The sequence below is a fragment of the Asterias rubens genome, chromosome 20 (assembly GCF_902459465.1).
Source record: "Asterias rubens chromosome 20, eAstRub1.3, whole genome shotgun sequence".
Taxonomy (NCBI): domain Eukaryota; kingdom Metazoa; phylum Echinodermata; class Asteroidea; order Forcipulatida; family Asteriidae; genus Asterias; species Asterias rubens.
The window spans coordinates 10,733,461-10,749,976 of NC_047081.1; positions in this window are offsets into that span (position 1 = coordinate 10,733,461).

The window sequence follows — 16,516 nt, forward strand, 5'->3', positions numbered from 1 at the left end:
AATTACTTGTGACTTGCCTTGACTTGACTTGAGCAAAGATGACTTGCGACTTGCCTTGACTTGAGCAAAGACTGACTTGCGACTTGACTTGACTTGAGAAAAAATGACTTGTGACTTGCCTTGACATGAGCAAAGACTGACTTGCGACTTGACTTGACTTGAGAAAAAATGACTTGGTTACAACACTGGTATGATTGCTAGTAGACTTTTGGACAAATCTCGCAACTACACTCTCGCGAGACTGCTTCTCCGCACGAGACTTTTGCTCGGAGAAAACTAGCCCACCTTGTTGAGCTGTTAATGGCTCCGGTTTTAACATCGGTCTCATCACTGTCACCATTACAGCCCACCTTCGATACATGTCTTAAACGCTAAGTTTTCAAAGACGCAAAATGCGAGGTAGTTTGATTGCAAATTTCTCCCATTTAAAAAAGTCCTATACTACTCCAACATACCTCATTTTATTCCTTACATCTGTGGAATTACTATAACACATAACAGGGGTTATTAAATGCTCATGGTATCAAAGTTCCGTGATTTTCGTAAGATTGACCATGATGCTTTTGCTCGTGAACTAACAGAACATCTCCATGATGTCACCTGTGAAGGCGACGTTGACACGGCAGTCGTTGAATTTAACTCTGCAGTAAACTGTGCTCTAGACATTCATGCACCGTTGTTGACTTCTAAACCAAAACCCAAACGCGCTAAACCAAGATGGTACAACAACGATGTTGATGACGCGAGACGCGGACGTCGTCAAGCGGAACGCAAGTGGCGAAAGTCCAGACTACCCAGTGACCACACGAACTTTGAACAATCCAAACGCAAACTTGCAGAAGTGCTTGTCAAAGCTAAATCTGTCTTCTATAGAGAGTCGTTGATAGGATCCAGTCCAAATGAAGTCTTCCGCATCGTCAATAACCTCACCGGTTAACCCCATCAATCCAGGACTCGCCCACAGTTCTTGCTCCAGCTTTCAGTACATTTTTCACTGACAGAATTAAAAATATCCGAGCTCATATGGATGACGTTCAACTTGATTCAACTTCATCGGCTGATACGCATACATGCCCCCCAAGTGCTCAGTTCACGCATTTCATGCCGATCACCGAAGATTACCATCATAAAGTGATCAGTAAAATCGTGCCAGCTTGACATAGTTCCAACTTGGACATTCAAAAAGCAAAGGGCTACATTCTTACCGAAGCTAACGGAGATTGTAAATACCTCACTGACATCAGGTGTTTTCCCAGAGCTATTCAAAAAGGTCGCCATCACTCCTAGCCTGAAAAAACAATCTCTTAATAAAGAAGTACTCAAAAATTATCGCCCCATTTCTAATCTCCAGTACCTAGCCAAACTTATGGAAAAGATCGCCTGCGAACAACTATCCCGACATATTGTTCACCATCAGCTAGCAGAGCCTCTACAGTCAGCATACAGGCCCAATCACAGCACCGAGACTGCTCTGCTTTATGTACAAAATGACATCCTTTTTCATGGTCATGCTGGACCTCTCCGCCGCCTTCGATACCCTAGACCACCAAACCCTCCTGCAACGCTTCCGTGACAGATTTGGTATAACCGACACAGCGCTCGACTGTACACGTTTTTTTGGACCAATTTTCAAATCAATCACATCTGGACAAAGTCATCATTTAGTAACCCCTGTTATGTGTTATAGTAATTCCACATATGTAAGGAATAAAATGAGGTATGTTGGAGTACTATAGAACTTTTTTAAATGGGAGAAATTTGCAATCAAACTACCTCGCATTTTCTTTTGCGTCTTTCAAAACTTAGCGTTTAAGACATGTATCGAAGGTGGGCTGTAATAGTAACAGTGATGAGACCGATGTTAAAAACGGAGCCATTACAGCTCAACAAGGTGGGCTAGGAGAAAACATACATCATAAGCTAAAACAGCCAGCAATTATAGTAATACTGCTTTAGTAATTATGTACGTGTTTATTTCAAACGTCGATAATTGTTAAATATCATACTAAAGTGTTTAAGGGGCATGGACGAATCTTCAAGAACATGTTACAGTAAAGGTCCCTCGATGAAAATCTGCGTTTTCTAATGGACCAATTCTATGGGCACCATGACCAGGAAGTAATGACAGGTTCGACGACAGTGACAACAAACACGACCATGACACTGACAACGGACATGACCACGACATTGCTTGTAAGAAAGTAATTTTGCAAGTAGTGTTTAATTAAAATTAGATTTAATTAAAATAAGATTGTTAGACTATTTGTTATTTGGCTCAATATTTTACAATTAGGCCTAATAATACTCCACTAAACAAAACTTCAATTTCAATTGAACTTGCACACTGTTGAAATTGCCGTTCGAAACAAAGTAGGCCTACCGAAATGTTAACATAGAATGTTAAATAGTATGGAATAATAATACTAAATAACACTCCACCCTAAAGAAGTCACTTGTGCTCAAAATGCCTGTATGTCAGACAAACATTCAACCGTCTGTGCAGCTCTCTCTAGCGATCAGACAGCAGTGCAGTCAGAAACGCGACTAAATATAAAGCTTGGACATAGACGCGCACATACGTTGGTAATTTTGACATGTCTGAGCTGCCGATTTCACAAAGAGCTAAGGTTGATCTGAACTGCGAGTCAATCTTAATAATTTATATGTAAAATGTGAAGTCACTTTATGGCAATATTGCCAACTTATCTACAGATGAATCTTAGTGCTTTGTGAAATCGAGCCTTGGGTACTGAGCTTATATTTGTAGTATTAGTTCGGAGTGTTATTGCCCCGTAGAATATTTATATAATATTGGATGGTTTTGGATACAAGAATACATTGCTGGAGCTGTGGCAATATTGGACGTGTCGAAGACGAGTCATTGTCATACATGTAGCGAGAGCAATATATTCTTGTATCACACCAAAACAAAGCCATACAATATTATTATTTTTATCTATATTAGGCTGACTAGCGAAATAACAAAATTTTATTTCCGATAATCAAGCAATATTGTATCGACAGTTTTAGTTCCCGGATGACAGAGCAATACGAAAGCAATATTGATCTGTCATCCGGGTACTGCGCTAAAGATATTAAATACACTGATTTATTGTAGATATAGATAATAATTTACCATAATTATTAGTAACAGTGTAAAATCAGCCATCTTTACGGGCAGAACTGTGAGTGATGCGTAAATAACGCTTGCAGCATGCACGCGGGAGTTTTATCAAAATTTCCAATCCATAAAAACCACTTGGCCGAGTAGAAAAATTAGAACTAGCTATTGATGCTGCTCAAAGTTTCCCGGAAAGGTGGCATCTATTGGAAACAATATTGACCCCCTTGCAAGTTTGCTTAGAGATGATAACAAATTCAAATGAACTGGTTGTTTAACAAGTTAAAATGTATATATAAGGCCTATTTGACAAAATAATTTTACTACAGCTGTGACTTGTGAACACTAACTTTGCATAATGCTCAAATAATTTGGTGTTTAAAAATTGAAATATGGATTGTTTAGTTTTTTTTAAATGACACCGTTTAACAAATAAATACTGCTAATGCTCAAATTAATTGGATTTGTTTAATTCAAATAATATGGAAAATTTCCTTGCATGTTTTTACCACCATTGTCATTATTTGCCAAATGCAATTGGTCGTTTTTAAATAGCCGATTTTGTGCTTGTTTTTGTGATGTAAATGTTTAGAAATGTAGAAACAATAGTTGACACTAAAATGCGATTGTCATTTTTTAATAAAAGAAATTGCAAACTTTGATTCTACTTCAAATTTTGAATTCCATAAATTTGTATTATCAATTATTGAATTACTAGTATTACGCCTAAATTTGAATATTTTCTACAGCCATCTTAATTCCAGAAGAGAAAAGGTTCAGCATTGAACCGGGGATGCGTTCCACTCAGGCCAACAATGCATAAGATCAAAGATGGAAAGTGATTACAAAATTTGTTTTTGAAAACAGCTTACCTTCACTGAAAATTCATATCTGCTTGGGAATCGGAATGTGACTTGATCCCCTCAAACCGTATGCGGCAGAGCTCCCTCCTACAACGCATATCACTTAGCCTGTACTTATGTGTTCAACTTCTTCGATTCCGTAATCTTTCACTCCGTCAGGCTGAGTGCAGCGCTACTTTTATGAGAAACAATTCAGGTATAACATTTTATAACAAAAATGTTATTTAGCGCACTCAATTTGGCTAAAAGTGGAAACTCTGTCAGTTTGAACGAAGCTATTTTTGTTATTCTGCTGTGTCGACATCTTGTGTTGTTCTAACTCCGCGTATTGCGCTAATTTGAGTGAACGCAAAACGTAGCTGTTCCAACACCACATGCGCTCTCGTGGAATATACAGCGCGTCTGCGTCTCGTCGCACTTGTTGACAGCTGTAATAGAATTTCATTTACGTGCATTACAGGGATCTTCGGCGCGTTCTATTTTTCCAAGGCGCAGCCGAGGGAAAATGTAAAGCTCCGGGGATCACCGAGGGAGTCGTATTTTTAACCGTAACACGAGTAAAAGCAATAAATATTCGTTTTATAACACCCCAACAACATTATTTTGCCATGTGACGCGCCGTGGGTTTCTAGTAAAACCATAGGGTAAAACTAAGACATGAAAACGTGATGCGCTCTAAACCAATCAAAAGGCAGAATATTTGAAAGGGGTGTTATAACCTAAAGTGGTCAAAGTAAAAAATAAAATCAGATGTAACCTTTTACGAAAACGGCCACTATTAGAAATTTGCCAAATTTACTCCCGCCCGTCTCACTATGCTCCCCCTTTCACTTTATTACAAGTTATCACACAAGCGCGAGTGGAATACGGACAAATGTAGCGCTTCTGCGTCCCATATCCACGAGCGCACATGTGATAACGAATTTATCTTCCAGCCTACCTAGTGTATAAGTCAACCAACCTCATAAAGAAACAAAGAAACAAAGAAACTTAAACAACAACGCGTGATGCATTGACACTTTCAATACGCAGAGTGCAATAAAAAAATATTTGTTTATGTTCTGTAACATGGGAGAAAATCAACGGATCCCTCGCGCGTAGTGCGCGTGGGTCGACAACACTCAATCCAGCAATCCAGATAAACAATAATAAATATCCGATACGCGTAGCATAGAAACTACGTACACTCTATGTGGGAGCTGTCCCACCATTCTGATGATTCAACTGCATGGGAAAATAACAAAGGGGGTCGAATCTGTAGCTGAATCCCAATCAGCTGTGTTTATTTCTGTGTCTTCGTGACCAATATGTTGGAGATCAGTATAATGAGCTTGATTCAGGTCGAATGTCAATAACTAATTTTCCAAAAGTACAGTTATTATGGTTGTAAAACTTAACTGAAGAGGTAACATCTAGGCCTATTATTATTCAATAGTTTACTCGCGGTTAAAATACACAGTTTAATACAAAATACATTGAACGCAATGTTTTCCGAAGTTTTACAAGATTTAAGGCCGTAGTTCAGTGACGTACGGAGCCCCTAAAGGGACGTGAAAAATAAAAAAAAATTAAAAGAATATCTCGTGCGCACGACATATTATCTCGTGCGCACGTCATATTATCTCGTGCGCACGACATATTATCTCGTGCGCACGACATATTATCTCGTGCGCACGACTTATTATCTCGTGCGCACGACATATTATCTCGTGCGCACGACATAATTTGGGATTCTTGGCATGGAAGCAGCCCGTCGTCACGCCGCCATTGATCTCACACGTGAAACCATAGAGAAAGGAAACACACAGCACAGCAGACATAACAAGGTAATAAATATTGGAAAGACAACTGTTTAAAGAAGCCTGTGTTAATCAACGTGTACTGTGTAACTTAAGGTTTTGCCAGGCATAGTTTTGAGTAAGTTAATGTAGTTTTTCTGTGTTTATTTTCTTTAACATTGTACTTGGTTGAAGTTGTAGTCCAGTGTAGTCAATGATAAGATGGAGTTCTCCGACTAGTGTAGTGCAGTGCAGTGCGGTGCATGCAGCAGAGTAGAGGGGGGCCTGGCGACGCTATAGCACGGCGGTAGACGAGGCCACGCTGCCTGCCCTGATTTTACAGGCCTCCGGGAGTTGCGACTATTTTTAATCGCTTTTGTTTGTTTTGACCTGCTTTCACTTTTAGTAGAGCTTCACAAAGAGACTAATATCAGATGTAAAGAATGTGCTTAGTGATACAGGAATTTCAGAGGCTATGAAAAGAGTGAATTTTTGCAGAAATTGTCATATATTGACTTGACAATTAATAGGCAAAGCGTAGTAAAGTTAGTAAGCACACACATACACGTGTTGTGCATAGTGTACTATTATTAATGAGAAAAAAAATCATGCATAGTTTTTGGGGTGGCAGTCAAGGAATTTTTAGTCCTTAATATTTTCGGGTAAGGCACCTAGAGTTATTTAATAATTTTTGGTAAGGCACCCAGATACTTTGACCTCAAGTGTCCTTATGCAGTGGTTTAACTGTGCCAAATTTAAAAACAATATTCAATTGTTTGTTTTCTGTGAGAGTAATTGGTTTATTTGCTTGTGTTGAATGAAATTGATGCAATTCAAAATGTTTTTGTACTGCTTCACTGACAATACACTTTGGCTTGTAAAGATTTCACTTTATAAAAACATTTTGTTTCTTGCAAAAAGGAAAAATTTAACCAAACAAAACAAGGGGGTTGTGTCACTGCTACACTTTGTAATAATTTTACTCTCTCTCTCTCTCTACTGGTTATGTCTCTACTGATGGATACTGAAGACAGAAATGAGATCATCAAGGTGTACTTCAACATGGGAATGCTCTACAAAGATATTGTCATAATATTGGCAGTAGATCATGGTGTTATCATAACTTTACGCCACTTGAAAAGGATTTTAAAGGAAGTTGGTCTGGTCAGGAGGATAAATTACAGCAGTATTGCACACATAGTCAAATTCATTCACAATCAGATAAGAGGTTCTGGAAAATTACATGGATATAGATGGATGTCAGAGAAATGCCGTGGACATAATCTGAAGTGCAGGAAAGAAGATGTGAGACTGATTCTTAGCATTTTAGATCCTGTTGGAAATCTCCAAAGAAGGAAGCGCAGGTTGTTACGTCGTTCTTACTATGCCAAAGGTCCAAATTTTATCTGGCACATTGACAGTTACAACAAGCTGAGAAGGTATGGCATTTGCATAAATGGATGTGTTGACGGATTTTCTAGAAGGATCATTTGGATGAATGCATACCTCACTGCTTCTGATCCACGGGTGATTGCTGGATACTACATGGAAGCTGTACAATCGATTGGTGGGTGCCCAAAGTTTGTTCGTGGTGACCATGGCACAGCGAACGGGCATGTGAGAGATATCCAAAGATTTCTACATATAGATGACCTCGGTGAAGATGTTGACAGTAGCTATATGGCAGGGCCCAGTACCGCCAATCAGAGGATTGAATACATGTGGTCATTTTTGAGAAGAGAATGCACAGACTATTGGATCAGTCTCTTTCTAAATATGCTCAACGAAGGTCATTTCAATGGCAACTTTTGGATATCAACTTAATTCAGTTTTGTTTTATGAGTATTATTCAGGTAGGCAGGCATTCATGTTTTGCATAAACGCTTTGGGACCTTTCTAAAAACTCTTTAATAAACCTATTAATTCCAGATTTTAATGAGTGTTTGCAATTTCTTGAATCTGGGTATGATGATTTTTATTGCACCCTCTAGATAACAGTGAGTGGGAGACTGTCCACACTGATTAGCCTACATGACTTTTAGTGTAAAAGCAACAGTACCTTATTAAGTCTTCCCTTCCTTTCATATTAATTTTTCAACAGGATGACATTGATGATGTTGTCAACACTTGGAACCGACACCTGATTCGACCCTCAAGGAATGCTCGTGTACCCTCTGGACGCCCTAACATAATGTATTTCGTGCCAGGACTGTATGCTACCACAGATTCACTTTGCAATGTTTTTCCAGAGAGAGTTGAAATTGCCAGGGAAGAATGTAGATTCAGGAAGGCGATCCCCTGTGATGAAGATGTGCATGAACTGTATTGTGCTGTCATGAAAGAGAATGGACTTGAGTTCCCAGAAGATTCCGATTCGGTGGTAAATTTGTACAGGGAACTCAGAAGGTCTATTTCTGGATTATTTTAGTTGCTATAATCAGAACTGAGTAAAGGAATGTACATAACTTCTATGGTTTTGTCTGCTTTACAAATGTTGACACTGCACTATACGCTGTCGCAACTTATCTCCTGGAAAACACGTTTGATTGGTTATACACTGAGAAATAAATATTAAAACAGGGTTTGTTCATCAAAAGTTGTTATTGTTGCTGTTTTTTACCCCTTTTGATTGGACTCTGCGCAACTTGATTTGCAGGAAGTATAATCAGCATAGCAGTAGAGTTACCTTTTTTGAGCTTACACAATTTTGTTATTGTCAACAAATAATTTTTAGGAACACAAAGACTTTAAAGTGTATAACGTTTAATACTTTAAAACACTTTAAGTGTCACACTTTTAATAACATAAACACTTAAACAAACTTTTGCAAATTATTGCCCAACAAACAAATATGCACAAATACTTCGTGATCGTTTTCTTGTGGTCTGTTTCGGTTTGTTTTTGAGAGTGATTTACCCAATTGACTTATCTACCGTTTGTGTCACTTAAAGGGACTGTGTCATCATGATTATGGCAAGCCTGTGGCTATATGGGGAAAAAACTCAGTTACTGGTACTGCAAGTGCGCACGCTCGTGCTGGCTATAACATCACTGTGCTGTAGTTTTTAAGAAATGAGTAAAACAATGTCACAAAATAATTTCGTCTCAGTGAGACAAAAATTACTAATTTCTCAAAAACTGCAGCACCTCAGCGAGTAGTATTTTAAGGGAAGCTTTCTACCATCATTATCTTCAAACCGTGTAAGTTTAATTTAAATCTGTGGTCATTGTGTTTTGTGCTACAAAAAGTACCTAAACCCTTTAAACTTCATTTATTATTCATTTATTTCTGCGTCACTAAAAATATTCAGGATTATGTAAATATTGCCGCATTTCACACCGTAAGCGACGGGCTTCGCTTACCCGCCGCACATCATTCTAAAGTATCATTTCAACATGACTTTGTATACTTCTCTATCTTCATAATTCCAGAATAAATCTACTACACATCAAAGATCACAGAGAGTCATGTCTGTTCTCTATCTAATTAAACGACTCAAATTAACATCTTGATCACCTACTTATAACTGGAACCTTTAGGTTGTGGACACCCATCATACATTGTCTGTGACTATCACAGAGTTGTTACTAGGTTGTGTGTATTATCTTGGATATGGTGGCAATGCATTCGGCAGGCAAGACTAATTATAAATTTTAGCACAAATATGATAAAGATATGACAACTTTTTAAATAGTAAAAAAACATTCAGAACGATATAAAAAACGTGATGAATATATGAAAACTTTAGCAAGGGTAATATGCAAATATTAGTACAAATATAGAAGACTGTAATGAATGTAATATGCATATACAGAAGACTTTAACTTCGATACATACACAGATATCTCATGATGACTGACGACACTAACATTGTTACTAAAGACATGAAACCTATCTTAGATTATCATGAATTCCACCTGTGAGAAGTTTGGAATGTTTACAACAGTAGTTGCAAAAAACCAACAAGTTAACTTGGATATTATTTCTCCCAATTTATTCTTAGTAAAGTTTTGGATAAACTGAATGTCATCGTGCTTGCAGAATGCACATTGACTCTTACTCTTTACATAGAGTATAAAATAATAGTAAGCATTGTCAGACAGACACAACTCTCATATAATTTTCTAGAGGAATAATGCATTGTAAATAAGAATAGTTTTTATGTGTGGTCTTTAGTTGTTGAGTTAATATTTGATATTACCCCTTAAGATGTTTTGATGCAGGCTCAAACTTCTGATTCAAGGTTGAGTTTTTTTAACATGGACACGCTCATACCTTAAACAAAATTAAAAATCTATGTTTTTCAACCTGACAAGATTTCTGGCAAGACAATATAAAGCTATTTCTCATAGTTATTGTTTTGTTTTGTGCATTAATGTAAAAGGCTTTTGCAAATGACAAGCATAAAATAAATTAATGAAAATCTGAAGTGTCACTTTTGTAAAACAAAGAAGTCTAAATAAGAACAATCTGTTGTCTAATACCTGCACTGGGAATACTACTTTGCTGATACGAGTTATGATACTAACTATTCATGAACAATTTAAGAACAATATAAAAAACCTGAGAAATATATGGAAACTTTAACGAAGTGTGAAATTAATGGATCAGTCCAACATAAAGATAGCCTCATCTGCTTAAAAGAGCCCAAACCCCTTGGCGCAGACGATGCCCTCGAGCATGTACCTTCGGAAGTCTTCAAACTTCTTGTGTATTACTGGCAGCTTGATGAGGTTCGTGCAGGTCCTTGCTATGGGGTATGGGGAGATGAAATGGCCATTATTTCCCTCTTGTTGGTCATGCATGAACTCCAATGATGGGCCTTCATCGAAGCCAAGTGAAGGTATTTCTGATGCACCTGTGGCAAATGCGAGGAGGTCAGGGAGTGTAACATGATGTTCTCCAATGTGGCAATCTCCATCTGTAATAAAATACAATACAATACAATAGATACATTTATAGAGCACTCTTACTCATGAAAAGATGGTTAAACAGTGCTTAACAGAGTCTTAAAAAAACAACCAAATAATACAGTTGAACATGAAGTCATTGAAATAACAGAAGTGTCTTCGCTGATAGACTGCTTATTTTCTTTTCACCTTTTTAAACATTAATAAAATGCAAAGCGAGACCACTAATACTAAGACCACTGGTAATATTCCTGTTGAAGATTTGAAGCCGTTGTATTTACAATATGTTAGACCTACTTTTGAACATGCTTCACCAGCCTGGTTCTGTGGTCTCACTAAAACCCAGAGAGAGTGCCTTGAGAAAATGCAGCGGAAAAATGTTCGTGTAATTCTTACTTGGGATTTTTTGTAAATTTAAATTGTACACAGATATCTGTAGAGTTCTCAGTGTTCCGCCCCTTACGGAGAGACTTGAACAACTTTCTTTGAATTTCGGTAAATTGCTCTTGTCTTCTACCAAACACAGAGACTGGCTGCCCCATGCAAGGAACAATAACCTTAGAAATTCTGACTCTTTGTCCACTATCAGGTGTAGAACAAACCGGTACAAATATAGTCCCATTCCTTACTTGACCAGCATTTTGAATGTGTAAATTTGCACTGCTTGTTCAACTGTATTGTAATTCAGCCTGTTAGGCTGCTATAAACTTTTTTTTTAAATAAACCAATAGTAATAATGATAGTAATGAGGTGAGGATGGGTGTATATGTACCCTTACATTTTGGAAAGGGGGCCATAGGACCCCCCCCCCCCCCCTTGCCAAGTGGTAGGTTGAAATGCCAAATATTTTACCAATTAAGTAAAAACAAGGAAAAAATCAATAACTTGTCTGGACAAAAACACTGGAGTTTATGAAATCTTTAACAAAACTTCAGAAACACTCCCCCAATTCTCTACACATTTGTACACCACTGCCTGTGTTACAGAATGGGTGACATTGTTTTCATGATACATTTCTATGTGTATCCTACTGGTGTGATGCAATCCTTTCTGCATGAAGCACTCTTCAGACCACTACCAGCAAACTGTGCTGTATGAAAAAACTGGAAATTAGTGATCATATTTCAAAATACTTTAGATAAATTAAATCTTGCAAAAAACCTTTGTGCCATATGTTGTATTTTTTATTATTTTATTTTTTGGTTTTTATTTTCTTCCCTTTAGTATCCCTGGTAAATATGTTGAACCTTTTATCGACATTCAATAAAACCCACCTTCCAAATCTTGCAGAAAATCTAACCAGTGAGCAACTACTTGTCCCTCCGTTCGCTTCCTGTTGGTTCCCTCTGCGCTGAAAGTCACCATAAAAAGGTTCTCCATTGTTGATGTTAACTGCTGTCTGCCAGCCTCAGTGAAAGCAAAACAAAAGAGCTGGGGGTTGGTATTGATGACCTCCAACATGCCAAATGTCTGTTGGAGGCCATCCTTGAAGCTGTGTATAGAAACAAAAATAGATACATGTAAAAGGAGGATTTTTCTTCAGTGCACATACATCCTTAAACTATTTAACATTCTTTATTATTTGGGTGAAATTGCATGACGTGCACTTTCAATCAAAACTGGAAGTGCTCTGAAAAGGAAAGTGGTATTTTGGGGGCATAAGTGTCATAGTCCGACAGGGGTCTAGTTTACTGAGTATTAGATTGCCACTGTAGTTGGGTATACAGTAATTAGGTAAGCTAAAACAAGGGCTTGTTTGTGTGTGCCTGGGTGGGTGTACATGTGCCTAGCATACAGAGATGACATGCAAGAGTGGGTAGATACCATTGTGTGTGGAGGTAGAAACTGGGTTGAGTCCTGCAGTGGAGAGTGTGTCGTTTAATATAATAGTATATACTCAATCCTGCTCCATTCTTTTGTCTTTGCCCAAAATCGACTTTAACATTTAATTACTGATGAGAAGCGTGTAACAGTATACAAACCTTTGTAAAGCCATGTTGTTTCTTCCCACAACCAACCACTTTACAAGATCCTCCACCAGAGTATCCTTACTCTCCATATTTGTTGGCCGGAGGCACCCAGCTAGATCCAACAGTTGTTCATGTGTCTCCAAAGTCTTCTCCAGGTCTTCAATGCTTGTGCAAGCTTGAATCTGTAAAAAACACAGTTTGTTACCTTGTCACCATAATATTAAGCCTGGGCCGCAATGCATTTTGGGAATTAAAAATTAGTCGCAACTAGTGTCGAAGTCGCAACTATTTGAGACACGACTAGTCGAGTAGAAAAATTAATGGCTTACATAATAATACCTGAAATTGTTGTGGATCAGATTAAAGCCATAAGACAATGATGTTGAAGTGTCTGTTCAAGTGTATACCTGTTCAACTTTCTGCCACAGTTCTTGGTCAGTGATGTCCTTGACAGTTGAGGCACAGTAGACTAACGGCGACTCTGCCTGGTGATAAGAAGTTTGGTGCAGGCCCACCATGAGCAAGCGACACTGCCATGGCACGGCCAGCTATAAAGTACTCCCCATCTCTCAGAGCTTCAGGGAGTGGTTTCTCACAATGTTTTGTAGTATCAACAGCTGAAAAAGGGCAAATTGGAAATAATGCTTTTGAAAGAAATCATTTATTTATATTTACCATAATGTGACAACCTCATTAAACATTTATCATCTTGCAAAAATCAACACTTTGTACTTCCTTGATCAGAGACCTAGAATGCATCTGTAAAAAATATGCATTATGTATTTAGTAACATCAGCCTAAGACTTTAAGCTTATACTTTGTATAGTCTTACCCCTGCTATCTAGGTTTAGAAGTCTGCGATCATGTGGACCAGTAAATAGACAGCTAGTCTGGATATATTTCATCAGCAAGCGAAGAAACTCTCTCCTTGGCCCTCCGCTGTCAATCCCATCTTCAGGGAGCCCAGAATCGTCAGTGCCAGCTAACACACGACCTTACTGCAACGTTGCCTGCAGGTTGCGGTTTCGTCATGTTACCTAGTAACGTTGACACAATGTTGCAACAACGTTAAATGGTGACGTTGTATCGCAACATTGCTAGAAAGTTCTGCCGCAATGTTACTGGAAGGTTGCGCTTTCGTCATGTTACATGCTGACGTATATACAACGTTGCAACAACGTTTTAGTTGTACATTGCTTTGGAACATTGCTTCCACGTTTTGTCGCAACGTTGCATGAAGGTTGCAGTTTCGTCATGTTACATTATAACTTATACCAAACGTTGCAACAACGTTACAATTGTCTGTTCCCTAAACATCTCCCGCACGTTTCTTCGAAACGTTGCCTGAAGGTTGTGGTTTCGTCATGTTACTAGAATCGTTCATACATTGTTGTGAAAACGTTAAATGGTGACGTTGTGTCGAAACATTGCCAGAAGGTTTGGCCGCAATGTTGCTAGAAGGTTGCGCTTTCGTCATGTTACTTGCTGACGTATATACAACGTTGCAACAGCGTTTTATTCGGACATTGCTTTGGAACGTTGCTTCCACGTTTTGTCGCAACGTTGCATGAAGGTTGCAGTTTCGTCATGTTACATTCTCACCTATACCAAACGTTGCAACAATGTTACAATATTGTCTGTTCCCTAAACATCGCCCGCACGTTTCTTAGAAACGTTGCCTGAAGGTTGTGGTTTCATCATGTTACTAGAAACGTTCATACATTGTTGTGACAACGTTATTTGGTGACGTTGTGTCAAAACATTGCCAGAAGGTTTGGCCGCAATGTTGCTAGAAGGTTGCGCTTTTGTCATGTTACATGCTGACGTATATACAATGTTGCAACAGCGTTTTATTCGGACATTGCTTGGAACGTTGCTTCCATGTTTAACGTTGCATGAAGGTTGCAGTTTCGTCATGTTACATTCTCACTTATACCAAACGTTGCAGCAATGTCACAATTGTCTGTTCCCTAAACATCGCCTGGACGTTTCTTAGAAACGTTGCCTGAAGGTTGTGGTTTCGTCATGTTACTAGAAACGTTCATACAATGTTGTGACAACGTTAAATGGTGACGTTGTGTCGAAACATTGCCAGAAGGTTTGGCCGCAATGTTGCTAGAAGGTTGCGCTTTCGTCATGTTACATGCTGACGTATATACAACGTTGCAACATCGTTTTATTCGGACCTTGCTTTGGAACGTTGCTTCCACGTTTTGTCGCGTTTTGTCTGTTCCCTAAACATCGCCGCACGTTTCTCATAGAAACATTGCCTGAAGGTTGCGCTTACGTAAATACAACATTGCAACAATGTATCAATATTGGACATTGTTTACGAACGTTGCTTCCACGATTTGTCGCAACATTGCAACGTTGCAACAATGCTACAATTTTCTGTTCCAATAACATCACCCAGACGTTGTTTTAGAAACGTTGCGTGAAGGTTGCATTGTCGTCACGTTACTGAGTAACCTATATAAAATGTTGCAACAACGTTTAATGGTGACGTTGTATCGCAACATTGCGAGAAGGTTTTGCCTCAAGGTTGCCTAAAGGTTGCACTTTCATCATGTTACATACTGACGTATATACACAACAACGTATCAGTTGGACGTTGTTTTGGAACGTTGCTGTCACGGTGTTGTTGCAACATTGCCTGAAGTTGCAGTTTCAATTTCATGTTAGATTGTAACTTATACACGTTGCAACAATGATACAATATTTTGTTCCCTGTTTATAACATCGTCCAGACGTTTTTCTAATAGAAACGTTGCCTGAGGTTGATGTTTCGTCAAGCCAAAAGTTATACATACTTACTGAGTTTTGAGAGCACAGTGACAAGATGCTAAAATTCAACATTTTGGCGGGTAATTTTGTTCTTGTTTTTTGGATTGAAAAATGCTTTTAACCCTAAGTTAAGGTAGCTGATGGGACATCTCAAACTAAATGTTGTGCAAATCCCATGTTGCATTAACATTTTACAAGCAAAAAGCTATACATACTCACTGGGTTTTGAGAGCACAGTGACAAGATGCTAAAATTCAACAAATTTACTGCAGTAAAAACTGCATTCAAACCCAAGTCAAACTATAGTGAATCTGCAGTATTTAAGAAGTAATACTGTAGTATTTCTACTCTTAGTTTACTGTAAATTCACTTTAATTTTACTGCAATAAAAACTACAGTAATACTGCAGTATCCTTGTAGTAAAACAATGGTAATTTTTTTGATAATACTACAAATTTACTGCAGTAAAACTGCATCAAAACCCAAGTCAAACTATAGTGAATCTGCAGTATTTTAGAAGTAATACTATAGTATTTCTACTCTTAGTTTACTTTAGATTCACTTTAACTTTACTGCAATAAAAACTGCAGTAATACTGCAGTATCCTTGTAGTAAAACAATGGTAGTTTGTTTGATAATACTTTAAATTTACTGCAGTAAAAACTGCATCCAAACCAAAGTCAAACTATAGTGAATCTGCAGTATTTTAGAAGTAATACTAAAGCATTTCTACTCTTCTGTAGATTCACTTTAACTTTACTGCAATAGAAATTGGCAGTATACCGCAGTATCCTTGTAGTAAACAATAGTAGTTTGTTTGATAATACTTTAAATTTACTGCAGTAAAAACTGCATCAAAACCCTAGTCAAACTATTGTGAATCTGCAGTATTATAGAAGTAATACTGTAGTATTTCTAACCATGGTTTACTGTAGATTCACTTTAACTTTAACATTGCTAGAAAGTTCTGCCGCAATGTTACTGGAAGGTTGCGCTTTCGTCATGTTACCTGCTGACGTATATACAACGTTGCAACAACGTTTTAGTTGTACATTGCTTTGGAACATTGCTTCCACGTTTTGTCGCAAC